Raw genomic sequence first — 27,289 nt, forward strand, 5'->3', positions numbered from 1 at the left:
AAACCAAAGTCAATACAATCCAAGTGTATAGACTGCACTCACATGGCCTCTTTACAGCACACAGTAATGTTTACCCAAGTACCTACAGTCAAGAGGAATTCAAATATTGACAGGAAGAAGAGAAAAAAAAAAACCTCTTACTTTCCATAGAATAGCTAATAAAACTGCTATCATTTTCATTTCTTTGTAATGTACCTGTAAATTCTGCTTAATTTGAGGCTTACAAAGGGGATTTCTCCTTAACAGGAACCAATGCCCCAGGTTTCCTGCAGCTGAGAATACGTGCACCACGTAGAAAAGAACTTGTCACAGTAACCGCATGCTCCAGGAAGGAAAGCTCATCAGCTTAGTGTGAAAGGTCAGATTCCTGGGAAAGCTCTGCATCTGCTAAAAGACTGGAATACTTGCCTACACCTAATGTGTTTCAGAAACCAGCACTGTTATTAGCCTCTCTTTCACTGATGAAGATATTGAAGCTTGGAAAGTAATGACTTGCTCATTGTCAAAAATGCTAGGAAACAACAGAGTCCACATTTACATGCAAACAACTTGCTGTTGGGGCCTGGCTTATTTCATTAAAGCAGCTATAATTTCTGTGGTTTAGTGGGCCATTTTCCTTCTTTAAACCTTTTTTACTGTTAGAGAGTAGGTAAAATTTTTTCCTGCTCCTAACTTTAAAAAGAACTGGTTTCCAAGATCACAAGAATGTGGTACAATAGAATGCAATTTTACATAATGATGAAAATAGATTTCTGGGTGTCAGCGAGTATACAGTCTCAATTATGCATGGAACTTTAACAAATGGCTAGATATCATTAATTTATTAGTCTTCAAGTCTCCAGAAAAAGTAGGAAAAAAATATATGACCTCTTTAAAAATTTAGCCCTGGCTGGTGTGGCTCAGTGGATTGGGCACCAAACTGAGAACCAGAGGGTCGCTAGATCGATTCCCAGTCAGGGCACATACCTGGGTTGCAGGCCAGGTCCCCTGTGGGAGGACGCATGAGAGGCAACCACACATTGATGTTTCTCTCTCTTTCTTTCTCCCTCCCTTCCCTTCTGTCTAGAAATAAATAAATAAAATCTTTAAAAAATTTTAGCTAAGTATAAACAATATAGTCTAATTTTAAGGAATACATTCAGTGTTTGCTAAAATGCAGTTTCCATTTGGCACCAATGCTCTGTGCCAATATTTTAATATTGTTTAAAAGAGTATATAATACCTTAAAAGAATGGTATCTCTGGATTATCATGTGAATGTGAAAGCCCTTTGTAAATGGTAAAGCAAATTATCATCAACATTATTATTTTAAGGCATTTGTTCTTCTTTAAAATAGTTCCTAGAAATTCATTTGTTACCTTCTGTTAACAAATGACCAGATAAGATCCTTAGTTTGGGCAGAAAGCAAAATGTGGAGGAAAAAAGTATAGATTGTAAGGCAACAGGGGTTTAATCAAAGCTTCATTAGTAAATTTCTAAATAAAATTCTCTGAGCCTCAGGTACTTCAACTGTAAAACAGAAAAATACTGCCCTGGCTGGTGTGGCTCAGTGGGTTGAGTGCCAGCCAGCAAATCAAAGGGTCACTGGTTCAATTCCCAGTCTAGGGCATGTGCCTGGGTAGCTGGGCCAGGTCCCCAGTGGAGGACACACGAGAGGCAACCACGCATTGATGTTTCCCTCCCTTCCCCTCTCTAATAATAAATAAATAAAATCTTTAAAAAAAAGAAAAATACTTAGCTAAATGAGAGTCTTAAATGACAAAGTACCTAGTGCCCAACAGAGCAGTGTTTAATTATCACTAGTTCTCTTCCTTTTAGGGAGTCTCTCTTTCTTTACAGGATATGGCCTGTACAGGAAAAAGACTGCACTGCCCAAAACTTGTGTCTGGAAATCAACTGACTTTTTAGTAGGTCTGGGATTTGTCTTTCTGTTGTATACTTAGACACTTTTTTAAGGCACTGATTAACAGTACAATTTATTCATTCAAAGACTCACTGAGCACCTACTCTGCAACAAGCTAAGCACAAAAATGCCCTTAAACCAGCCCAAAAGGAGCTCAAGGTCCAGTGCTAGAAACAAACCTTAAACAGAAAACATAGTGCTCTAAGTGTTCTGATAAAGAAAAGCCTAAGATTATGGAAGCCCAAAGTTAAAGCACTTAACCTGGTAAGGGGAAGACAAGTTGGGAGAGGAATCTGAGATGAGTCTTAAAAGATAAAGAGAATCTGTAGGAAAGTAAAGAAAAAGACAAGGAGCTTCTCAGGCATAAGCAACAGTATGAGCAAAAGCAGTAACAGGGGAGACCAAATCATATATTCAAGAAACTACATGTGCAATGTGGCTGGAGATCAGGGGGAATAGAGAAGGTTGCTGAAGTAGGTAGGGGCTTCCTTTGTCAGGCTGAAGCTGTGAAATGCATTCCAACACTATGTAGTAATTTGCTAAACTTGTGTAAAGAGGGGTGACTTTAGTCTCATTTGTGAGTCTAATATGCTAGTTCCCCCTAAATCTAACTACCTTAAAAATACTTGGCTTTGTGATGGGTCTATGAACGCCATACACTAGTCATTTTCCACCTAGCAGTCAGAAAACACTGCTTGAGAAACCAAAAAAGTTACCTGAACGGGGTAATTACTGAGGTATGTGTAGCTACTCAAAATGTGCAAACTTCTTTGGCAGTCATTCACTTGGCTGACTCATGGAAGTGGATATACAGCAGGCCCGCAATACTTACTAAATTAAATTATGGTGAATGAGAGAGAAACCTTTAATGCATTCTTTGTTCAAGGGCCAAGTAAAATGAAGACTATCAAATAAGGATACTTCCTTTGTTTTCCCCCTAGCCTTCCCTTCACATGAATTTGGTTAACATATTTCTTACGATTCACTTGTTTGTTTTCAGATCAGACTATTTTTAGTTGTTGAGAAAGGTCTTTTAAAAGGCTAGGAAATGGGAAGTCTGTATTTTATTACTAAATTATTACATTCTGACATTAAGTCTCCAAGTTAGCTCCATGCAGAGGCAGCTGACAAAGACAGTTAGCCTTACTAAAAGTCATGATTCATGGTCAACACATATAGTCACTGGGAACATGAAAGTCAGCATGATCAAGGAACAAATTTAGAGTGGATGAAGCAAAGAGTGTGTCTATTTGGGAGCAATGAGGAAAGGATGTGACTTAACGAGTCAGGTGAAAGCATTTAGGTTTTATCTAAATATAGTCAGGGCGTGAAGTTTTCAAGCAAAGTCAAACCTGCATTTAGCCACCAGATAGAAAATAAATTAGAGGTGGGCAAAACTGGAAGCAAGGAGACCACTTGGGCTATTGCTGTCATTCAGATGAAAAGATAATGGTTTTGGCCAGATGGTAGCAAAGCTGCAAAAGCTACATGCTATAACGTGGATGAATCTTGAGGGCATTAGGTTAAGTGAAATACGCAAATCACAAAACACGATTGGGATTCCACTTATATCGCATACCTATGGAAGTCAAATTCATAGAAACAGAAAATAGAATGGTGGTTACCAAGGGCTGGAAGAGTGGAAAATGGGGAGTTAATAGGTACACAGCTTAAGTTTTAAAAGATGAAATGTTCTGGAGATCTGCTGACCAACAGAATAAACACATTTAACACTACTAAACTGTATATAAAGAGTAAAGATGGTAAGCTTTAGATTATGTGTTTACCACAACTCTTTTTAAAAAGATGTAAAGGGGAGGTGAGGCTTTTTAAAATTTGTTTTGTTTTAATATTCTGCTCTATTCAACCTCTGAGTAGTCTCTTGCTATCCTACTGAATGGTAAAATGAACATAGCTAAGTGAAAACTGATTTGCAGGGCATCCAAATTTCTTCCACATGGCCCCAAACGTCTTACCCAATTACTTGTCATGCTACTTGACATTTCCTTTCATCAAAGTCATTGCTTGTATTTTTTAAATGCTTAAAATATTACTGGAAAATAACTCCAAATGCCTATAAGAAGTATTACACAGAATAAAAAGCAAAACCCACCAATTCTCTCAACTATCCTACTCCTAGTAGTACGTATCAGTGCGTTTTCTTATTTTCATTCTTGTTATCTAGTGATGTTGAGCACCTTGGGCCAGAGTCTGACAGATACCGACTGGGAAGGTAGACTTAGTAAATCTCAGTGATCAACTGGTTGGAGAGAAAATCTAGCCAATGACAGAAAAAGAAAAGATGTGTAGGGAAGGAGAAAACACTAATTTCTGAAATCATTAGGTTTGAGTTTGCAAAGGGAGTGAGTGAAATGTGAAATATAGAGCTAGCTGACTGCAACTACTGAGACTCAGTGGGACATAAAAAATAAAAAAAAATTAAAAAGTAATTTAAACACGTAAAAATAATTTAAAATAAACAAAAATCAATACTTGCCACACCTTAGGTGGTAAAGAAAATAAATTTATGATCCTAACGAGGCATACCTCTGAAATATTATGGATTCCGTTTCAGACCACCACAATAAAACAAGTATCACAGCAAAGCTGGTCATAATCTTTTTGCTGGTGGAGGGTCTCCAATTTAAAACACACAACATCTGTGAAGCAAGATAAAGCAAAGCACAATAAAATGAGGTATGCCAACACAGTACAGTATTTCAAAAACAGAGCCTCATAGAGGTGTACCATCTCCCCATTATAAACTTCCAGGAAATCCTGTGACGAGAACAACAACAAAAAATTTACAAAAAGTAGTAACTTCCAGAAAATGAAATTTTAAAAAAAGTCAAAGTCTTCATAAGACAAGTTTACCACATGCCAGGATGTCATGAAAAGGTTAGACAAGAACTCGTTTTCAGACAAGGCGATCTCTGACACTCACTACGTCTCCTGTCGTGGGGAAGTAGGAAAAGCAAGGGTCAGGACTGTCAGCAAACTCTGTGAGGATTAAGGATGAAGAAGAACAAGCCTGGAGCAAGGCTCTGTCCTGAGATTCACCTCATTACTGAATATCTAGCTCATTACAGCTTCCCACCAAATACCATGTGGGAGTTAGGAGCTTGGGGTCTGGAGTCAGGCAAACCTGTATTCAAACCTTAACTCTCTCTCACTCCTTAGCTATTTGACTCTAGGTGTGTGACCTTCTCTGGCTTCAGTTTTCTCAGATCCAGAACAAGAGTGACAATAATTATCCACAGAACTATAGTGAGCACTAAATGAAATACAAATAAAGCATTTAGTATCATGCCTGACCCACAGTAAGTGCTCCGTAAATGTTAGCTGATATTATCATCTGTAAAATGTGACCAGTTCACATACCCATAAGATTGAAAAGAAGTAACCCCACGTGGGTAATATCTCGCTACACAGTGGGAAATCAAATGGTAGATATTATTGCCCTCTCATTTTTGGGAAACTGTTATCATTCCATGTCAAACTGAGTATGTTTCAAATGGTACTGTGCACTGTTTAAAAACACAACGGGTCTGGAAATTCTGGATTCAGATTCTGACTCTGCCACCACTTATTATCCCTGTGAGCCTGAGCAAGTTAATTTACCTCGCTTTGCCTTCCCGTTTTCAGCTGTAAAATGAGAAAAATAATAAGTACCTCTCTTACTGGGTTGTTGTGAGAATTAGATAACCTTTCTTTTAAGTGGCTTATATATAAAGTCCAAACAAACCCTGGAACATAAATACTATTTAAGTATTATCCTACATAAATACTACGTAGGGTTTTTTTTAGCTTTATTTTGATTGTTTAACTGTTCTTATTTTAATAGCAGCACTACACGTTTTGTCTGAGGCTACTTTGCATCAAAGGAATGAGGAAATAAGTTTGGATGTGAATCATCGCTTTGTGCAGCCCAGTAGCCACCTGTATATGCTACCCACCCATTAGTCCCTTACTAGCTGTCTCCGTTATCAGACAGACTGCTGCAGTACTGCACAGTGCTTGTGTTCCAGTAACCCTTATTTTACTTAATAATAGCTTCAAAGCACAAGAGTAGTAATGTTGGCAATTTGGATATGCCAAAGACAAGCCATAAAGTGCTTCCATTAAGTGAAAAGGTATGTATGCATAGTTATGCACCACTTAACAATGAGAATATGTTCTGAGAAATGCACCATCAGGAGATTTTGTTGTGCAAACATCATAGTGTGCCCTTACACAAACTTAGATGGTATCAACTACTACACGCCTAGGCTACATGGTATAACCTACTGCCCCTAGGCTGCAGGCCTATGAAACATGTTACTATGTATAAAACAACATGAGATTAAATCAAGCACAAATGAGACTGACACAATCAAAGAGATGCAGTAAACAAGGAATGTATGAGGCTTCTGCGGGCACAGCACAGCAAACCATTTATAGCAAACTTTCTTTTTAATAAGCAGAAAGAGTACACTCTAAAGTAATGATTAAAAAGTGTAGTAAATACATAATCCAATAACACAGTTGTTTATTATTATTATCAAGCCTTATGTACTCTACAGAGTTGCATGCTACACTTTTACACAACTGAACAGAGCAGTAGGTTTGCTTACACGAGCAGCATTATAAACACGTGAGTAATGCACTATGCTATGACGCTACAACAGCTACTACATCACCATGAGACAGGCGTTTTTCAGCTCCATTGTGATCTTATGGGACCATTATAACCTTACGGGACCACCATTGTGTATTTGGCCTGTCGTTGACCGTAAGTTCACTGCACAACACATGACTATAGAGAAAAACATAGCACATAGGATATAAGGTTCAGTAATATCCGAGGTTTCAGTCATCCACTGGGAATCTTGGAAACGCACCCCTGCAGATAAGGGGGTGTCTAGTGTACTAGTATTTTCTTTACACACTCCATAAATCTTTAGCCCTGAGTAAGTCAGGAGAGATATCTAAAGAAGCAAAAATGCTAATAAGCACACTTCAGTACTGATGGGAAATCTCAGGTTTGTACTTAGAAGGGCACGAAGTTAGTCCTGTGGATTGGTTTTTATAGCTGACCTAAAAAGTGAACAAAATACTAAGTGGCATCAGCAACAATAAGATTGGTGAACTGAAGTTTATGTACAATAAGAATCTGTGCCTCCTACCAGACTGTGGGCTTCTTGCCAAAAAGATCGTATTCATCACCAGCATCTAATACACTGTCTGGTGTACACAGAAGGTGCTCAATAAATGGTGGCTTAATCCATCAGTGAGTACCTCTTCCTTGTGGAAGGTAGCATGTTAGGGGCCTGACAGTAGTGGCATAATGTTTCATTTATGTTGATGCCAAACATTTTAGGTTCTTTAAACATTAAACAAGGCCAGATTTGGTTAAAGAGCTGCAGCTGCAATGGCACTCGCTCTCATCCTGGACTTACCCCAGCAGCAAAGCCACCCCCCTCCACACGCCCCTGAAGCAAATCAAGCATTTCTCTCCAACAATGGAGAGCGGCTTCCCATGCAGCCCTGGTGGTGGTTTTTCTGCTCAGCAAAGGAGGCAAACTCTAGAATCTTGGGTCATAAAAACGTGATGGTTGGCAAGAGCAGGTGCTGAGTAAGCCTGGTACACTTCCAAACAAAGTCCTGCCATCTAGAATTCTGAACTGAGCATGCCAGACTCAAGAACATCTGGATTTGCTCCTCTGGCTTCCAACGTTCTCTGAGAGGCCAGGAAAAGAGTATACTGTTGCCGGTATGTGTACTGCATATCCAAATACTGTACTTTGGATGAGTCCAAGACTTGGCAAACAGATGGAAGGTAGCACATGGAACATCCTGAATAGAGAACACCATGCAAAGGGAAGAGTTTCCTTGCAAAACATAAACCAGGAGAGGTGTCAGTTGCCTCTGTGTCACATTTTAGAAGCATTCACCCAGGATAATACTCGAAGGTTAGGTGGCAGGAAAGTGTTGAAGGAGTATGTGAGAGGGAAAACAGCACCATTATTACCTCAGAAACAGTTAAGCTTATCATACAATAACTCTTTATTTCCCCTCCTCCAAGGAGATAAATATATATGTGATTATAAATTGGTACATGCAGAAAAAAATACTGAGCTGTGGACTCTGGCAGACAGACAGTGTTGAAATTAAACAGTGTGAGCTTTGGCAGCTGCACTACGTACTTTTTCAAATTCTTACATCATTACTCTGGCGAGGGACCTGTACCAAGTTGGCATGAGTTCTAACATGGTTTGGAGAGAGAATTTCTTGCCTTTTATAAAAACAGCCTTTTTTTATACAACAGGGAAATAAGTATTTCTCTTTACTCCACATTTTGTTTTAAAGGACAAAGACATATTACCAAGTTATTAAGAAAGTGTTAGAGATCATTCTAAAATTTTAAAGGACACTCAACACAAGCTCTGTAAAGACCTCTAAAATAGTACATGAATATTTCTTTAAATAGTGATTACCCACATCTGTGGCAATAAGAAGTCAGTTTCAAAGATAATAATAAAATAATCACCTTCGTATTTATACTCTGACATTGGCAGCTTAGGATGTATCCTTTAGAGGTCAAGAATGGGACGCCCTCCCAACTTCATCCATGAGAACTTGAACAAGTTACTTGACCTCAGTGTCCTCAAATGCAAAATGAAATAGTAATACCACCCTACAAGACAGTTCTCACAATATCAAGTACAGGGCAAACCCTCAATAAGCAGTAGGAATGCTTATAAAAGAGAACATTTTAAACTGGTGTTTAATTAGACTACCACATACTTACTGGAGCCAAGTGGTCTGACTTTTCACCACTCAGATTCAAGAATGGGAAGAATTTACGTATCACCTGGTTTTGATAACAAGATTGGACTTGAGCTCTTTGAACAAGTGATACCACAAAAACAAGGCTTTATTATCTGTATCTCCCCAGCAACATCAAAGAAAAACACAAAATTCCAAACCTGAAAAATGACAAATTCAAGGGAAAAAAAGCAGGGTGGGGGGAACTTTAGCTCTCATAAAGTAGATATAAATGAGTCTCTTTATGAGGGGGACCCCCAAAAACCCAGAATTATCTTCTGGAGGGCGGGCCCCTTGTAGTACAGGCTTCCCCCTCCCAGATGAGTGTTCTAGGGACCCACCTGGCAGTGCACTGTCAACAGAGATCACCGTTGTGAGAGGCAGGCTACTCTCAGCTTCAGTGACTTTTTTTGGATACTCTTTTAGCATTCGTCCATTTCATGATGGGTGACTTACGAGCACACCTGCCCACACTGTGCTGAGTGTTCAGCAGTTTTTGACCAAATAGGGCATGATCCTATGTCTCACCCTCCTTATTTAGCTGATCTCTTCCTGATCAAGTTTTTTATGTCTCCCTGGATGAAAAAAGTTCTCAAAGGGAAATGTTTTGCCGACATGGAAGAGGTGAAAAAAAAAAACAGCAGAAGCACTAAAAGTTATCAAAATCAAACATGTAAGACTAAACACACCATTTTTTATAAAGAAATTCAGGTGTTTTTATGGGCTCCACCTCGTAGACCAAAGGGAAATCCATCTCTTATTTTTATCATAAAATATTTCAATTTTTTTAAAAAACAGTAACAATAGTAAAATGAACTATGACTCATGCTTAATAACAATCAAAATTTTGACTTCAGATATGATTATTACTATGTTACTTTTTAGGTATAATTTGCATATGGTAAGGTGAACAAATCTTAAGTTTGATAGATTTTTACAGATGTATACATAGGACAAGTTATGGAACATTTACAGCAGCTCACAAGATTCCCTCTCTCCCCCAGAAGTATCTACTATTCGGCACTGGCAGGTGTGGCAGCTCAGTTGCTTGGAGCATTGCCCCACAAACCAAAAGATGACAAGTTCAATTACTGGTCAGGGCACATACAAGAAGGCACCAACTGATGTTTCTCTCCCTCTCTCTAAAAGCAATGAAGAAAGGTCCTCAGTTGAAGATTAACAAAAAAATTTATCTATTATTACACTCAAAAAGCATTATTTTTCACCTGTTAGGGTTTCAACACTAATAATCAGATCTAGATTTTACTTTTTCTGTTTTCTTTAAAAGTTTGCCAATGTCTATTTTAATCATACATACTTTAGCACATTGACCCCGTTCAACAGAAGTGTATATGAAGACTCTTAATATCAGTAGTACTAGTAAAAATAGGCAAAAGACCTAAAAACTGTACTTCAAAAGGTCTCCATATTTAGAGTGCACAAAAGTCCTCCCCCCAGCATTTTTAAATGGGCAGAAGATTGAAAATGCTAGTATAAAAGAGAACAAAGGGAAAAGTGGAATTCACTTTTACTTAAATAAATCCTAAGGAAAATACACTAGGCAATTTGTAAATAAGAAAGCCTGTAATCAGTATGTATTTCTAAGCTAACTTAAAGAGAATATGTGACTGAAAATTTAAAGCCTTAATATGTTCATTTTTACTGCTTGACAGTGTCTAAAAGAATCCCACCCCAACTACACTTTCTTTAAAGTTCACAACCATGTTAAGGCCATGCTCCCATGCCTACAAGCTGACATTCTTCCTAAATGAGCCACATCCCTGCACAATCTTAGCCCCAGTTACACCTACACAAATTAAAAGAGAATCCTACCAACAGCTTTTTCATGGAATAAGGTCCTAAGTCTGAACAATGTACATATCACCGCCCTTCGGTAATGCAGAATTTAGTATTTCAATCAAATGATACAACCTAGTTGATCTTACACAGTTAGCAATAATCACCACTGTTAAATTAATATGTTCATGTGACTGGACAACATGTAACTGTAAACTGCTTTGACATATGTAAACCAAGCACTTCCATGGCCAGCTGGAGAACAGTGGAGTGGGACAGAGTATCTCAGTGCATTGACAAATGCAATAAGCACCACCTTATCAGAAGGGTTGCTGGAAGCATTAACTAAGCTAACACAAAGAAAGGTGTTACTTCTCTCACCTCCCCAGCACTCCGCACCCTCTTGGATTCACAGGGAGTGAGCTATGATTTGAGATGAATGTCCTTTCCTCACCTCCACATCCCGGAGCAGCACAAAGAAAGACTCTAGATCTAACAACCAAAACTTGCATGAATTCATTTGTGTAGCCCAATATCTCGGGAAGACTTAGGAAGGAAATTTGGGACAAATTCCTTTAATCAGTTTGTTTTCACATACCCTAGATTCTATTGTGGAAGTGCAATGTTGGAAAATAGTTATTAAGAAAGCCCCAAAGGGAAGGTACAGAATTTGCATGTGGCTTACAAAGAACTGACAACTACTCTCACGCCTCTACCCAGATCTCAGTTTCCATTCAAGATGCTAGCTAAGCATTTGCAATTAGTCACTTCTATAGATGTTAGCCTTGAGACGATCTACAGAGACTACACAAAAGTAGAGTAATTATCATAGCTGGTCGCTTCTGATCACTGTTTATTTTGGAGACATAAATAATCATCTGCCAGTTACTGGATCTGTTGTAATCAACATCTTATGGAGGATGTTTTGATCTCAAAATTGATTAAGCTGCAAAAAGACTATCTCTTATGTTTAAAAGATTAGCAAGCTAAACTTTTACAACTTTCTTCTATCTGCCCTGACATAAAAAACAAACATAGTATCAACTCAAGTCAGGAACCCCTCATCAACGATCTTATCATAGAACCCTCTCTAAGGAGCCAAAGAGAGCACTACTTAATCGACATTAGCAACGTGAACAAAAATGTCCATATTTTCCATTGTTTTTTAAACTCAGAAGTTGAAAATAACAAATTTGACATCCTCCCCCCAAAAAGATGCACCCTACCAACTTCTAGAATAAACAGATTTGAGGGTTATTATTCACCTCAATGAAATATTGAATTTATTTAAAAATTAACAACATATTTGTAACCTTTGGCTGGTGTGGCGCAGCAGACTGAGCACCAGCCTAGGAACCAAAGGGTTGCCAGTTCAATTCCCAGTCAGAGCACATGCTTGGGTTTCAGGCCAGGCCCCCAGTGGTGGTGGTGGTGGGGGGGGGGGGGCTGCGAGAGGAAACCAACCACACTCTCCCCTTCTCCCTCCCTTCCCTTCTAAATGAATAAAATAAAAAATAAAGGTCTAAAAATAAATAAAATCTAAAATAATTTTTTAAAACATAAATTAATTTAATACATTTGAATGACTTCATTTATACTGTTCAGAAAAACAATAAATTAAGCAAGGGACACTTACAGTTTAATTGATAAATGCTATAAACATTTATCAATGCCATATATATATCTGTGCAAATATCTGTGTTCACTGAGTAGAAAAGATATGCCTTGTACACAATTCTAATACAAGGTACACCATGAGAAATGTTATAGAACCTAAGAGAAAAAAAAGAGATATTGGGAAGAAATCTGGGAAGAAGTTAGGGAGAAGCTAGCATCAGGAAAATAATTACTTCTCCCCAAACCAGTCCATATTTCTTTCACCTCCTCTGAGCAACAGGCATTCATGAAAAGTCTGGCACCAGACAAACCAAGGCTCTGTGACCTTGAACAAATCACATCTCATATTAGAATTTCGTTCTTCATGTATAAAGTGAGTATAATGCCAAATACCTGGTGGGACTATGGTGAAGATTAAATGTGAATGATGTATATATTTATAAAAAGTAGATTTATGTGCACTATCTGTATATAAATATATCTATATTTTATGTATTTATATATACTCAAAATTTACATACTTCAAATCTGTGACATGCATACAGGGGTGGGTAAAAGTAGGTAAGAACTCTGTGACAAAGTATGCTTGAGTATAGCAAGTAGACTACAAGAATGTGTAAATAATAAAGGTTGGCAATTTGAGGACTTATGAGATTGTACCTAAGAGCCCTGTGCACATTTTGACATTCTTTTGTGGTCATAAAGCTATTGTAATAGTCATAAGCTATAACCTGCATGTCTTTTCCCCACATTCACAACTATAAACCTACTTTTGCCCACCCCTGTATATTGAATATGTATGTATATTTTCATATACATGTGTATATATGTGTGTGTACAGCTATATAAGTTTTACTTATAGAGATATAAATCACAATGCCTGACAATGACAGGATGTTCAAGAAATGGTGGTATTTATTACAAGTAAATACCTAAATGCTGAATCCTACGCCAGGCCCTATTAACACCTGCATCTGAACACTGCTTGCTATGTTTTTTTAACTGTTCATTTTTTTCAAGATTATAAAAAAGCAAATGCCATGTGATTTACTTCTTATCCCCCCACAATGAGAATAAAACACACACAGAAACAATATTTCTATATAACAGCTATTAAATTAACTTAGTTATAAAAGGATAACTTTGAACAAACAGATCAGCAATACTAAAAAAATACATGGTGTTCACCATGAGAACATAAAAACTGATTATAAAGTTCATTTATAAGAAAAAATTGAAAAATACAATATTTAGATTCTGTGTTAATTGATCAAATTTTATTGAGCATACTAAGCCCCTAAATACTATGCTAAGCCCCAGGGAGATGCCAAAATAATATGACAGGGGTCTCTTCTATAGCTTACTGCAACCCCATGAGTCTTAACTCTGAAGGGATGACAGCAGCTTCCACCATCTGCCTAGAAGCTTCCTAATATTTGGACCCCATAGCAATGGTTCTCAAAGTGGGGTCCACAGATACCCCCAAGATCTTCTAGAGAGTCTACAAGGTCAAAAGTATTTATGTATTAGTGATAAAACATCCTCTGCCTTTTCTACTATGTTGACTTTTTTTGCACTGATGGCAGCGGGGAAAAAACATACGCCATTTAACTTACCAATGTCTTTGATAAAGAAATAAAAATCTCTTGATTTTACTGAATCTCAGGTATATACCTGTTTAATATGTGTGAAAAACGGAAGTCTACATAAAGCATTTCTGCTATACAATGGCTGTTCTCAAGGAAATGCCCTTTGAGCTACTGCCTGAGTTGTAAGCCAAACTAGCCAATTTTTTCACAGACTGCCATTCTACCTGAAAAAAACAACAGAAAACTATGGTTATTCAGATGTGGCTGTATGAAAGATATTTTCTTGAAAATGAATGAAGCAAACATGTCATTTCAGAAAAAAGAACTGGCAAAAATTTGTTGCCAGCAATGAGATTCAAGCTTTCAAACATAAATTAGAATTTGGGAAATCTGTGTCTGCCACTGTAAGCTTCATGGATTTCCAATATTTAAAAGTATTTCCAATAATATTAGTGGTGATATTAACATAATTGATTTATTTGATATTATATAATTAAATATGTCAATATTCAGAAAAATCTGCATAACGCAGTGAACCATTATCTTCCAGATGGCCAATATGCATGATGTTACAAAATCATGCATGGATAAAAGACCCATATAAAGTGCAAGGCACACGGTTCAATTCCCAGTCAGGGCACATGCCTGGGTTGCAGGCCAGTTCCCAGCAGGGGATGCAGTTCCCAGCAAGGGGTGCACGAGAGACAACCATACATTGATATTTCTCTCCCTCCCTCCTTCCCTTCCCCTCTAAAGATAAATAAATAAAATCTTTAAAAAAAAGTGCAAGGCAGACTAGTTGATTTTAATAGAACAGAGTATGAAAATTTATTGCTTTGGTTTCAGATTCCATACTGTAAATAACCTTTAAGAAACTACCAAGTATGGAGATCTGGTACAGATCATAGTAGAATATGCACAATTATCTAAAGAAAGTAAAATTCTCCTCCTTTTCCCATACATCTTGAAAACAGAGTCAAGATTTTCTTCATGTAATTCAGCCAAAACAACATATTAAAAAAGATAAATGCAGATGCAAATGTATATAGATACGCAATTTTAATTGTCTTTGAAAACATTAAAGGGAGTGGCAAAAATACAAAATAATAAAGATATTCTAAGATGTTTTAATAACTTTTTTAGACTTTATTTGTTTACTTTTAGTGACAGAGGAAGGGGAGAGAAACATCGGTGTGCAAGAGAAACATCCATTGGTTGGATCTCACATGCCCCCAGCTGGGGACTTGGCCCACAGCCCAGGCATGTGCCCTAACTGGGAACTGAATCACCAACCCTTTGGTTTCCAGGTCAGCACAAAATCCACTGAGCCACACCGGCCAGGGCTTATTCTAAGTTTTTAAATGTAATGTAAAATGTTATGTTGACATGTAATGGATTATTTTTATTTTAAATGAATTAAGAAATATTTTAATTTCTAATACAGTAAAAAAGTGAAAGCTATAACTCACATTTAAAAAAGCTCTTTTGAACTGCAATATTTTTTATGAATGTAAAGATTATTTGGGGCTCTGGCTGGTGTAGCTCAGTGAATTGAGCACAGGCTGTGAACCAAAGGGTTGCCAGTTCGATTCCCAGTCAGGGCACATGCCTGGGTTGCAGGGCCAGGTCCCCAGTGGTGCCCACGTGAGAGGCAACCACACAGTGATGTTTCTCTCTCTCTCTTTCTCCCTCCCTGTCTAAAAGTAAAATAAATAAAATCATTTAAAAATCATTTTTAAAAAAGATTCTTTGGGTACCAACAGATCTCAGAGATGCTGATTTTGCCTTTGGTTAGTGTAATTTTTTTAAGATTTTATTTATCTTTAGAGGGGAAGGGAAGGAGAGAAGGAGAGAAATATCAATGTATGGTTGCCTCTTGTGAGTCCCCTGCTGGGAACTGGCCTGCAATCCAGGCATGTGCCCTGACTGGGAATCAAACTGCAATCGTGTGGTTCACAGGCCCGCACTCAATCCACTGAGCTACACCAGCCAGGGCTGGTTAGTATAATTTTTTAATGGAAATTAAAGTAACATATAACATAGCCATATAACTTGACTCTGGGTCTCCTGACTTCAATTTTCCACTCAATCTAAACCACAATTCCTGAATTCACCATGACAGTGGTTTAGAAACCCCTCATTCCATTCTTCCTAGTAAACAGGACGTTTGACCAAATAATTACAATAATAACAATAACTGAAATCTGAATGTTATGTGCCAGGTATTTTTATACTCCTATTTCATTTAATTCTCACAACAATCCTGTGATGTAAGCACAATTAATTACTAACCTCCACTATATAGACAAGAAATGGAGAATAAACCAAACACCAAAAGTAACACAACTACTAAATGGCAGAGCTGAGATTTGAAAATAACACTTCTAACAGAGATATATCAGCAAAAATGCTTTCTCATAACTGCCCATCAAAACATTTGTGTAGCCACCAGCAGTGGCATTTATGGAGAGGACCTATGACTCTGGCCCAGCATACCTTCAGATACACACAGAACAAAACCTGGAGTATGGCCAAATTTATTTCCATACAGAAAGTGGCAAGAAAACAAGCAAATAAGGAGATGTGCTACATATAATCAAGCTGCTTCTCTTCTGTACCCATCCAGCATCTCTGCCATCACCCATTAAAAGGAAGTGTCAGGAGGCCAGGGTGAAGAATCCGTCACTGACATGCAATGGGGGCAGTGAAACTCTTGGCGGGTGTTCTCTAAGCTGTAACTCCTCTCCTATGCAAACTAACACCCAAGCTGAGTCCTGACTTTATCACACTCAGCTTTGACAAGAGCCATCATTAGTGTCCAAACTCCACTTCTTCCAGGCTGATGGCATGTGTCAGGCCTTGATCCCTGTACCACTCCTGCCTGCCAAGTCAGGAAAGGTAATGCCTTTGGCTCTTTTTGAAATACCTCAAGTCACAAGGCAGCAGCTGACACCGACTCCTTCCTGAGGATGGACACTTGGCCAGGAGCCAAGCTTAAGTGTATTTGGAGGTTCTTGATCTTCATTGACATCATTTCTGCCTTCTCACTGGCACAATTAAAATAAATTCCTCCCCAGTGAGCAGCCACAGGTTCTGCAAGCCTCTTCCATCCAGTGGTAGTCAACATTGATTAGAGAGAAGTGTTCAAGTGTAGCAGCAGCTGATAAATGTCAGAGGCTGGAGGGCCTTCACAGAGTTTTGATCATTTATAGCTATTTCTCATTTCATGCTATGGACAGTTTTTAAGCCAACACCACTCACTGTTGCTTACTTAGTCAAATGCTTCAGGTCAGCATACCAACCAAATTCCAGTCAATGGTCTGGTTGTATTGGTTCTCGGTACACCCCTAAGGCTAAGACGTTGGACCTAGCAGGCAGACTGATTTTGCAGATGCACTTTGCAGATGGCCAGTAGGACATTAGGAAACTTTCACAAAAGGCATGCTTCTTCACAAGGAAGAGGTAGCGTGGTGTAAGTAAACATACACACGTACGTAACACATGTACACACAGGGCCAAGGATTTCAATTCTAACCCACTGGGTGATTTGGGTTTTCGTTCCCCTTCTGAATCAGCTTCCTCATCTATTAAAGAAAGATCCTAGCCTAAATCACAGATTCCCAAATGTCCATAAAATGGCTACATCAGAGTTTGCTGGGGGCGTATGAAAAGTACAGAACCCACTCCTAGAAGATATCATTTACATTTCCAGGATGATGCCTAAAAATATACACTATTAGCAATCTACACTTCTTAACACTACCACAATTAATCCTGATGCAGTCAGGTTTGAAAATCATTAGATTAAATGACCTCTAAGATTCCTAACAGCTTTGAAAGTTATAAAACTATAAACTGGAATTTATTTTGTTTTTTCATCTCAGAAATTTTTCCCATATGTATGATTAGCATTCCATTCAAATAGAACTGTCCATCAGGTTGCCAATGAAGACATAGGTCTAAAAACAACATGTCAAGTATGAATAGCCTACCCAACCTAGTAAATTACTATTTCATTTATGAAAATATGAGGTAGATCTAGGCATAGCTTTTCTAGAAAATATACACTCAAAAATAAAGCTTTTAAAACATCTTATTTTACAAAGATTCATTTACATGCTGGAACTAGCCAAGAAATACAAAATTTAAACAACAATTTCTCTAAATGTTATGAATATCTAAAAAGTTAGTTATGGAATGACTATGTCTCATCACCTATTAACTTCAGCTGCCTTAACACAAAGGTGTAATCTACCTCAGGCAATAACAAACTTTGTAATAAAAATCAAGTTTTTAAATGCTTCAATTTAACCCAATAAACTATAATAGGTCAAAGGAAGAAAGCCATAGTCCTACATTATTGGTGTATCATCAGGGTTTCATTTTTGTAAAAAAGGAAAAATTGAGTCCTTTGATCACTGTTCTTGTTTATTTAACTAGTGGAGGCAAAAACACATCCTCTTGGCACTAAAGGACATTAAAAAACTCTGCCAACACTTTTCACACACTGCAAAAAAACCCGAGATTCTCTCCAGCTCATTCCTTAATCCCCGTGAATATCAGCTAATACATGATTGTGGCTCCTATTTCTCTCGTGACTTCATATTCCTAACTCACATACTCGCTTATGTGGCTCGGCTGAACAACAATCCTTGGTATAGTTACTTCGAAGAGTTGTTCATTGATTACAGATATTCTGTGAATTAATTTACCATGGAAAAATGAAGTCCTGCTTCCTGTGGGTTTGCAAAATAATCTAAAATAAAATCTCAAACACATAAAATCATTGTTACTAGGGGATGAAGAATTCAGGTGGCCCTTAGAACATTTTGATAAGTTTTGAAGTATGTGTCCCATTTGAAGAGAAATATTCACCGCCTTTGGCACCAGATCAAATTATCTCAGTGAGTTGGCCTCCTCTTGTCTTCCAGACTCATCTAAAGTATCTGGGGTAACTTGCCATGTCAAATAGCAAAATGTTCTAAACTATTAAGTTTAAATTTCTATTCCTACCTCTCAACTCTGGTAAAACCTCAAGCAGGCCAAATATAAAAATGACCAATAATTCCATATACAACCTCAATCTGTGGCACACATTTTCCCCCTTTTCCTAATATTCAAGAAAACACTGTGGATTACGCAGGCTCCTTTGTAACCATCGTCTTAAAATAACACATTCTTTCAGCATAGCTCAAAGCCAGAATTAGTAGTCACAGTGCTGGAATCAGCTCCAAAGAAATGTTTGCTGGGCCTGGGGCAAGGCAGAGTGACCCGGAGGGGGGATGGGAGGAGGGTGGAGGAAACTGTTGCAAAGTAAGGTCTTAAATTAATTCAAAGACTTGTGTAACTTCTCATCTGGAAAGTTATTTTGCAGATTCTACTTGTATAAGCAGAATTAGTACTTAATAACTGTTATCAACAATTAGTGAACAACCTGATGAAGTCTAAATAACCACCTTTCCAGGGACTATCATTGTCTGGTTATTAACTGTCTGGCTACACCACACAGGTGATGCATTAGGGAAACAGTGTGACTAGATGATGGCGACCATGTGCACTACTGCTGGCAAGAAGCCATTCAATAAAATGAATATCCAGACTTCCAATGAAAATGACCAGGGACAAGATTAGACTATGAAACTTGGGTCTACAGCTCTGGTCAGAATTTCTTAACCTGAAATTCACAGGGAGACTACAGATGGGTTCTTGGAAGTCCATAACTGAAATCACCTTCAAAATTTTATTTATGTGTATGTATTTAACGGAGAGATTCCACAGCTTTCCAGAGAGTTTTAAATTATATTATCTAACTTAATCCTCACAGTCTATGTGGTAGATACCAAAATGATTCTCATTTTTATAGATTGAGGAAATTGATGCTTATGGGAAATAAAAACTTTACCTGAGGTCACAAAGAAAGTGGTAAAGCATTAGTTTCAAAAACTTCTTTAAAATGTACATATAAATAACTAGTGGGAGGTCATTTAACTATAAAAGAGGTTTTTTACACTAATATATATAGACTACAAACCAAATTCTGGGCAAAACATGCAGCTTATTGAGTAACATGTACGTAATAGTTGCAAATGATCTCAACAATTAAAAAATTCTGAAATAACATAATACATACAGCTTTGAACATGTGTCAGGTACCATTTTACACACTTGACATATTTTTACCTCATTTAGTCCTCATTACAGTCCTATGAGATAGATACTATCAACACCTCCATTTCACATATAAGGAAACAGAGAAACAGGGAGGTTAAGTGATCTGCCCATGGTCATATAGCTGCAAAGTCAAGATTCTAGCTGCAAAATCTGTGCTCTTTATTAGGCTATAATAGCACTTCTCTCAAACAATGTATCAACATTTTAAACTATGGTCACTTTAAAGGAAAAAAACACACACAGCCAAGTAAGAATCTAATTTGGAAACATCTATCATGACAAGGTAATTTATTCTACTTGGCACATATGAACCAAAAGCTATGAGAAAAGTGAGACCTAGCAATTACATTTGCACGCTTTCACATACATAACCCCCACAGCTTTTCACACTCTGTGCAAAAGGACAAGTGCTACCTGACCGCATCTTCACTGATGCTCTGAGAGGTTAATCTCACGACACAACCCTCTCCCTCTACTGGAGTATCTTTCCTTCTCTGTCAAGTGAAAATTCAACTAAATATTCAAGGCCCAGATCAAATGTGACCAGTTAGATACACCTTTCCTGACACTTTTGGGCAGAATTAACCTTTCTTTTCTGTTATCCTGAACATGGTTCATGTCATTCCACCAGCACAGCAATCCCTGTCTTTATCATCAGCTGTGTCTATGTCTAGTTCCCTGGTAGACACTGAGCTCCATGATGGCAAGGGCCATATGTAGGAGAAATAATTCTCAGAATTATGCTGCTGAATTAGTAAAGGAATGAAGCAGAACACTAGCAGTGTGGCTAAAAGGAGCATGAATTCATGCTGACATGCTGTCACCTTTACAACTTAAGATTCATCCTCAAGGCTAGCAGCATTACCCCAATCACTTCAAGAGATGCTCCCTGCATGGTGCCTGGGAAGTGCCTGGGCAGCCAGCACCTGTGACAGTGACTCCACGTCTACGGTACCAATCCCTAAAATACTTCATTTAATTGAGTTTATGCTTCTTGTTTTCTTTCAAGTACATCAAGAGACCTCAGGAGGACTATGGAAACATTTACCTCTCCAAACTGAAGCTAAGTGGGCTTCACTATTTTGTAGCACCTCTGCAAAAGGAAAGAAAGCAGGTGAGTGAAATGATAAAAGATGGCACAGTGAGTTCTGACAAACACAAAACCTATCTGAATCAAGAATTACACAGTTGGACCAATTTATTAAATATGTGGTTTCTATAACTTTGTTAATTTAACCCTTAGACTTCGTCCTTGCATTCAGTACATAAACCCTTTAGCCAAACTCACTTAGAAGACACAATATGTGCCTTAAACTCACTTGATATAAAATAAAATTATGAACTTAAAGCAAATTAGAGGAACGAGGGTGCTGAAAGCTTTATTGCCATGAAAACAATGATCTCAAACACAATGGGAAACTCCCCTGTGTCACGTAGAAGCCCCGCCTCTCACTCTTCTCTAGTCTTTCAAATCTGTGAAAACCATTCTTCACCCAAATGGTGTGCAGCACTGACATCGCTCCGTATTATCAGGCCAAGCAGGAGACCATTTAAACTAAACCCATTTAAGAGTTGTGAACATAATGCACAAAACAGCTGCTTAATTTTTCATTGTCATTTTTATATAATTTACTGTTATATCACTGAGAACTTCAGGTTAACTGAAGTGTTTTGACAGAGGGTGAAATAACTAACTGATGTAGAATATAAAGTTTACATTCAAACAAAATTCTCAGTGGTTGTTTTTTTATTATGTACCATTTGTCTGCTTTAAAAATAAATTTTAGAACAGTCAACCTTTAATATTTAAGCCTAAAGCAAATGGTAATAACTATCCCTGATTAAAGATTAACCTAAATTCAGCCAGCAGCTCTGTAAGCCCTTATTGCTACTGAGCACTCCTGGACCCCTCCCATTATAAACCCTCCATTCTGAAGAGTTCCATCCATATAATTAACTCATTTTCCAGATAGTTCATCAAGAACACCAAAAGCCAATACAAATAATCAGTGTGTCTACAACGCACTGATACCCTTTCTGCCAGAAGCAAAGGCACATGACATTTTAATTCCTCTCTTGTGACCTCCCTGAGAAATGCAGGCTTTTCTATTAGGTGGTGGAAGGGGGTGCTCCTTTTTTGTTTTTTTTTACATAGAAAATAACCTGTAAGACTACCACGAACCTGTTATAACACAGTAGTGCAGGATCTTAGCTAGGGAGACCATCAATTATGAAGGTTAATTTTTTTCATCTTCCTGTACAAAACATTTCATCTACAGCCTCACCAACTATTATTAAAGGCAAATAAGAGGAGGTTTACTTGTTTGACTTAGCTCTCACTGAAGGTTCTATCCTCAGAAATTCAACAGTAAATTTTGTTGTGGATAAAGGAGGCGGAAGTATGGCCAGTGAGCTCTGCAACCATGAAGTCCAGGGTTGAAGTTCTGGCTTGTAACATTGGCTTGTAGCTACGTGACTCTGGACAAATCAACACTTGGTTGCTGTAAGACTCAGTTTTCTCATGAGGTAAAGTGGGTTGCTGAGACTTGGATGAAATAAAAATAAACAAATCTCAGCACGCAGTAGGGTACTCAATCAAGTTCTTTCCCTCTCCCTTTAATAATGAACACAGACTACTATAAAATGAGATATTTGACATTTTCAGAATTAAAAGATATCATTCAGAACCATCTACCTCCTCAGACTTCCACTTGGGTCTGCTTGTCTAAATGCTCCAGTCTCACAATCCTGAAGTTTATTAGCCCTCAGCTGTACACAAGTAAGTTTTCAAAATTTAAATACTCTCAAATTAAAATCTGAAAAGAGGACAGCCAGCCAAAATGGAGGTGTAGGTAGATACACTGTGCCCCCTTGCACAACCTAAAGGAAGACCACAAATTTAAAAACAAAAAATAACCAGTAAGTGCCAGAAAAATCAAACTGTATGGAAATCCCACAACCAAGGAGTTAAAGAAGAAACATTCATCAGACCGGTAGGAGGGGTGGAGGCAGGCAGCCAGGGCAGAGAAGACTCTCGACAAGGCAGCATCTGGAGGACTGGGGAGTGCGGCGGCTGGCAGGGCTGGCAAGGCTGGCAAGGCTGGCAAGGCTGGCAAGGCGAAGGCTGGCGGAGCAGGCGGTTCCACATTTGCGTGCAGATACACCAGGAGGAACAACTGGGGATCGAGACAGACCACGCAACCCAGGGTTCCAGCACCAGGAAATAAAGCCTCAAAGCCTCTGACTGGAAAAACCTGTTGCGGCAGTGGGAGAAATTCCCAGCTTCACAGGAGAATTTGCTGGAGAGACCCACAGGGTCCTAGAACATACACCAACCTACCCACAGGGGAATCAGCACCAAAAGGGCCCAATTTGCTTGTGGGTAGTGGGGGAAGTGACTTAAGGCAGGCAGAGAGCTGAGCAAGCAGCTCTATTCCCGAGCAAGCAGCTCTATTCCCTTTCTTGAAGCAGCTCTATTCCCTCTCGGACCCCTCCCCCACATCTAGCACCAAGGCAGTAAAGTGGTTGCCCCGCCCTGGCGAATACCTAAGGCTCCACCCCTTACTACATAACAGGTGTGGGGAGTCCAAAAAAAAAAAAAGCCCAAATGAAAAAATAGATCAACGCTCCTGAAAACATACAACTAATCAATGAAGAGATAGCCAACCTATATAGATGCACAGCTCAAAACACACTGGTAATCAGGATACTCACAGAATTGGTTGAGGATGGTTGCAGATTAGAGGAAAAAGTGAAGGTTATGAAAAGTGAAATAAAGTAAAATGTACAGGGAACCAACAGCAAAAAGAATGAAGCCGGGACTCAAATCAACAGTGTGGAGCAGAAGGAAGAAATAAACGTTCAACCAGAACAGAATGAAGAAACAAGAATTCAAAAAAAAATGAGGAGAGGCTTAGGAACCTGTGAGACAACTTTAAACATTCCAACATCTGAATCATAGGGGTACCAGGGGAGAAAAGAAAGAACAACAAATTGAGAACTTATTTGAAAAAATAATGAAGGAGAAATTCCCCAATCTGGCAAAGGAAATAGACTTCCAGGAAGTCCAGGAAGCTCAGAGTCCCAAAGAAGTTGGACCCAAGGAAGCGCACACCAAGACACAACACAATTATATTAGCCAAGATTAATGATAAGGAGACAATCTTAAAAGCAGCCATAGGAAAGGAAAGAGTTACCTACAAAGGAGTGCCCATAAGACTATTAGCTGATTTCTCAAAAGAAACCTTGCAGTCAGGAAGGGGCTGGAAGGAGTATTTGAAGTCATGAAAGGCAAGGAAGGACCTATATCCAAGATTACTCTGTCCAGCAAAGCTATCATTTAGAATGGAAGGGCAGATAAAGTGCTTCTCAGATAAGGTCAAGTTAAAGGAGTTCATCACCACCAAGCCCTTATTACATGAAATATTAAAGGGACTTAACTAAGAAAAAGAAGAGGATCAAAAATATGAATAGTAGAATGACAACAAACTCACAACTATTAAAAACCGAACCTAAAAAAAAAAACTAAGCAAACAACGAGAACAGGAACAGAATCACAGAAAGGGAGGTCACATTGAGGGTCATCAGCAGGGGGGTGGGGGAGGAAGAGGGGAAAGGTACAGAGATTAAGAGGCACAAATGGTAGGTACAAAATAGACAGGGGGAGGTTAAGAATAGTATGGGAAATGGAGAATCCAAAGAACTGGGGAGGATAGGGAATGTGGGTGGGAGGGGGTGTGCAGGGTTAGAGGGGAATAAAGGAGGGAAATGGGACAACTGTAATAGCATAATCAATAAAATATATATATTTTTAAAAAGGAAGGAATTTAAAGAGGAAAAAATCCTGAAAAGAATGTGAGAGCCACATCAGAGTGGTCTTACTGCTCACTGGCTCCTGAAAGGTGGAGACAGACCGAAGAAAGGCCGCCAGAGCCCGGACCCAGCTGCCAGAGGGCTCCAAGGAACATTCAACGCTGTCGGTGAGTTTGGGGTTTGAAAAAAACCACCGACCGTTGACTGTACCCTGGGGTCCTTATAAACACCACCACATTTCCTGAAGCAAAGGAATAGGCTGTACCTTCATGTATTACATGAGACCACCAGAACCAGTCCCACTACCTGTCCCCCAAAGGTGATTTTTTAAAGCTCCCCTCTATTGCTATTGCCCATTTTTTTGTTTTTTGTTGTGCTTTTGACAAATGTGTTTTGTTTCAACAACATGAGAAGAACTCCATGATAATAAGTGTACCTAAATGTCTCCTAGAAATATGTCATTCTGGTGCAAAATAGCAAGTAGCAAGGAGAAGTTTTTTTAAAAAATCTACTTTATTATGGAGCAAAATCCAATTAACTATTTTATATTTATTTCTCCCATATACCCTTAAAACTTTTAATTGGGGCAAGGGGAGGATTTAATAAGCAAAAATAGCACAAAATGTCTGCACAGTTGTTATTACATCCTGTCTCAAGTTATAGTTAATGTGGTTAAGTTTTGACAGCCCCATTAGAATATGAGCTATTTGAAAACAGCTATTGCCTCACTATTTCCATCCACACATATGCTTATTTAAATGTCAGTTAAATTCAAGTAAAAAGTCAGGTCTGGAGTCAGGCAGATCTGGGATACATCTTGGCTCAACTCCCTAGCTAGCTGTGTAACTCTGGACAAGTGTCTGAGTCTCAGTTATCTCATATAAAAAGTAGGAGATGATAAGAATACCTACCCTCATGGAATGTTGTGCAAGTCAATGAAATGAAAACATAAGGTGCTTTGTACCATTCCTAGAACACACAGCAAATGCTCAATATATGTAAGCTGTTATTATTATTAGCCCAAAATACAACCTGTGCTAATTTAACTTGAAAAGTACTCATATTTCTCAGTACAAAGGAGAGAAAGAAGCAGGGTCCTCAACTATTGTTTATACCCCCCACATTCAAGCACTGCTTGTGTGATCACAAGGCTACTTGTTAGCTTCTCCAGGAGCCCTTTCCTTCTCTTCTCTGAGCCACAGTTTCCCACCCTTAAGAACCCCAGCTCTAGAGTCAATGTTATCAATAATCACGTGGGTTCTCAACCGTTAGTTGATAGCAGAAATGCCACACCTCGAAGAAACCAGTGTGGAAAAGAAGAGCCAGGAGTTGGGGAGAGCCAAGGCAACTCCACCAAAAGGAAACACTGATGGCTGCACTCAACATTCATTGCTGTCGGTGGGTTTGAGTCTGAATCAACTCACTGATCAATGAATGCAAACTGCGGACCAAACCACCCAAGGGTAAGGCATGTGCAGAGAATTCATCAACTACTGAGCTAGGTGGCAGCTGCTGTTGTCTCCAATATACTGGCTGAAGTCTCTCTTGCTCTCTTTGGTTCTAATATGAAATAGGGTCTCCAAATACCCAGTACTTTCATTTTTTCATAGACATTCTGGAGTTAAGGAAATGATATTTCACCAGAAGAATAAACTATATACCTTGATGTCATGCCATATTTAAAAATAATCAATGCTTTTATACTTTTTAAATTAAAAAGAATCAATGTTACTTTATATTCAAATATAGAAATATATAAAGTAAAAATTGAAAATCCCTCTCCCTATAATCTGCAATCCATTTCTTCAATTGCAATCACCTGTAAATATTATAAACAAGTTTAATAACTTGTTATAAATCCAATAAATTTAGTTTATTATCTTATCTACTTATTACTAAGATAATAAATATCATGCCCTGGCTGGTGTAGCTCAGTGGATTGAGCGCGGGCCTGCAAACCATACAATCGCGGTTCGATTCCCAGTCAGGGCACATGCCTGGGTTGCAGGCCAGTTCCCAGCAGGGGCCAGTTCCCAGCAGGGGATGCACGAGAAGCAACCATACATTGATGTTTCTCTTCCTCTCTCCTTCCCTTCCCCTCTAAAGATAAATAAATAAAAATATTTTTTTAAAAAAGATAATAAATATCATAAATGAAATAGTTATCCTTAAAGAACTTTTGGGGGGGTTTTTTGGAGGGTGGCTTAAAACAAGTTCATCTTTTACTGACTGCTGTATAATCTGCTTTTTCACTCAGTTATACATTATACATGGCCTTCCATGACAAGCCTTGTTACATTATTCTCATTCTTTTAAATAACTATGTAGTCTTAGTATGTCTGCCTTGCTTATTATTGCTCAAATGTACTTAAGTATTCTCTTTTGACCAATGCTATTAGGCCCATTAATTCTGACCTTTGCAAACCATATCCTTCAAATAAGAAAAAAAATCTAACTGATTTAGGGGATGCACACCACTTTTAATAAAATTTAGTATCAATCTGTGAATCCTGTAAAATAAGCTAAGATAAGCCACTAAATCTTTCATCATAATCACAGGAAAGCAAGGGCCTTGTTTTTCATACACTTTTTA

The 27,289-nt window shown here is 38.4% G+C and overlaps 1 protein-coding gene and 1 long non-coding RNA gene across 5 annotated transcripts in view; one reads left to right on the forward strand and one right to left on the reverse strand.

Moving 5' to 3' along the window:
* The window catches only part of NR6A1 (nuclear receptor subfamily 6 group A member 1), a 202,076-nt gene that overhangs the window by 111,772 nt on the left and 63,015 nt on the right, over positions 1–27,289 (reverse strand). The gene's annotated exons all lie outside the window — the stretch shown is intronic.
* The window catches only part of LOC118980072 (uncharacterized), a 44,109-nt gene that overhangs the window by 9,741 nt on the left and 7,079 nt on the right, over positions 1–27,289 (forward strand). Inside the window, exon 2 of the long non-coding RNA XR_005065045.1 lies at positions 20,894–20,998. This is a non-coding gene — a long non-coding RNA (uncharacterized LOC118980072). The remainder of the gene's footprint in view (positions 1–20,893; positions 20,999–27,289) is intronic.

This window comes from Sturnira hondurensis, unplaced genomic scaffold (assembly GCF_014824575.4).
Source record: "Sturnira hondurensis isolate 20B ecotype Veracruz unplaced genomic scaffold, ASM1482457v3 Scaffold0022908, whole genome shotgun sequence".
Taxonomy (NCBI): Eukaryota; Metazoa; Chordata; class Mammalia; order Chiroptera; family Phyllostomidae; genus Sturnira; species Sturnira hondurensis.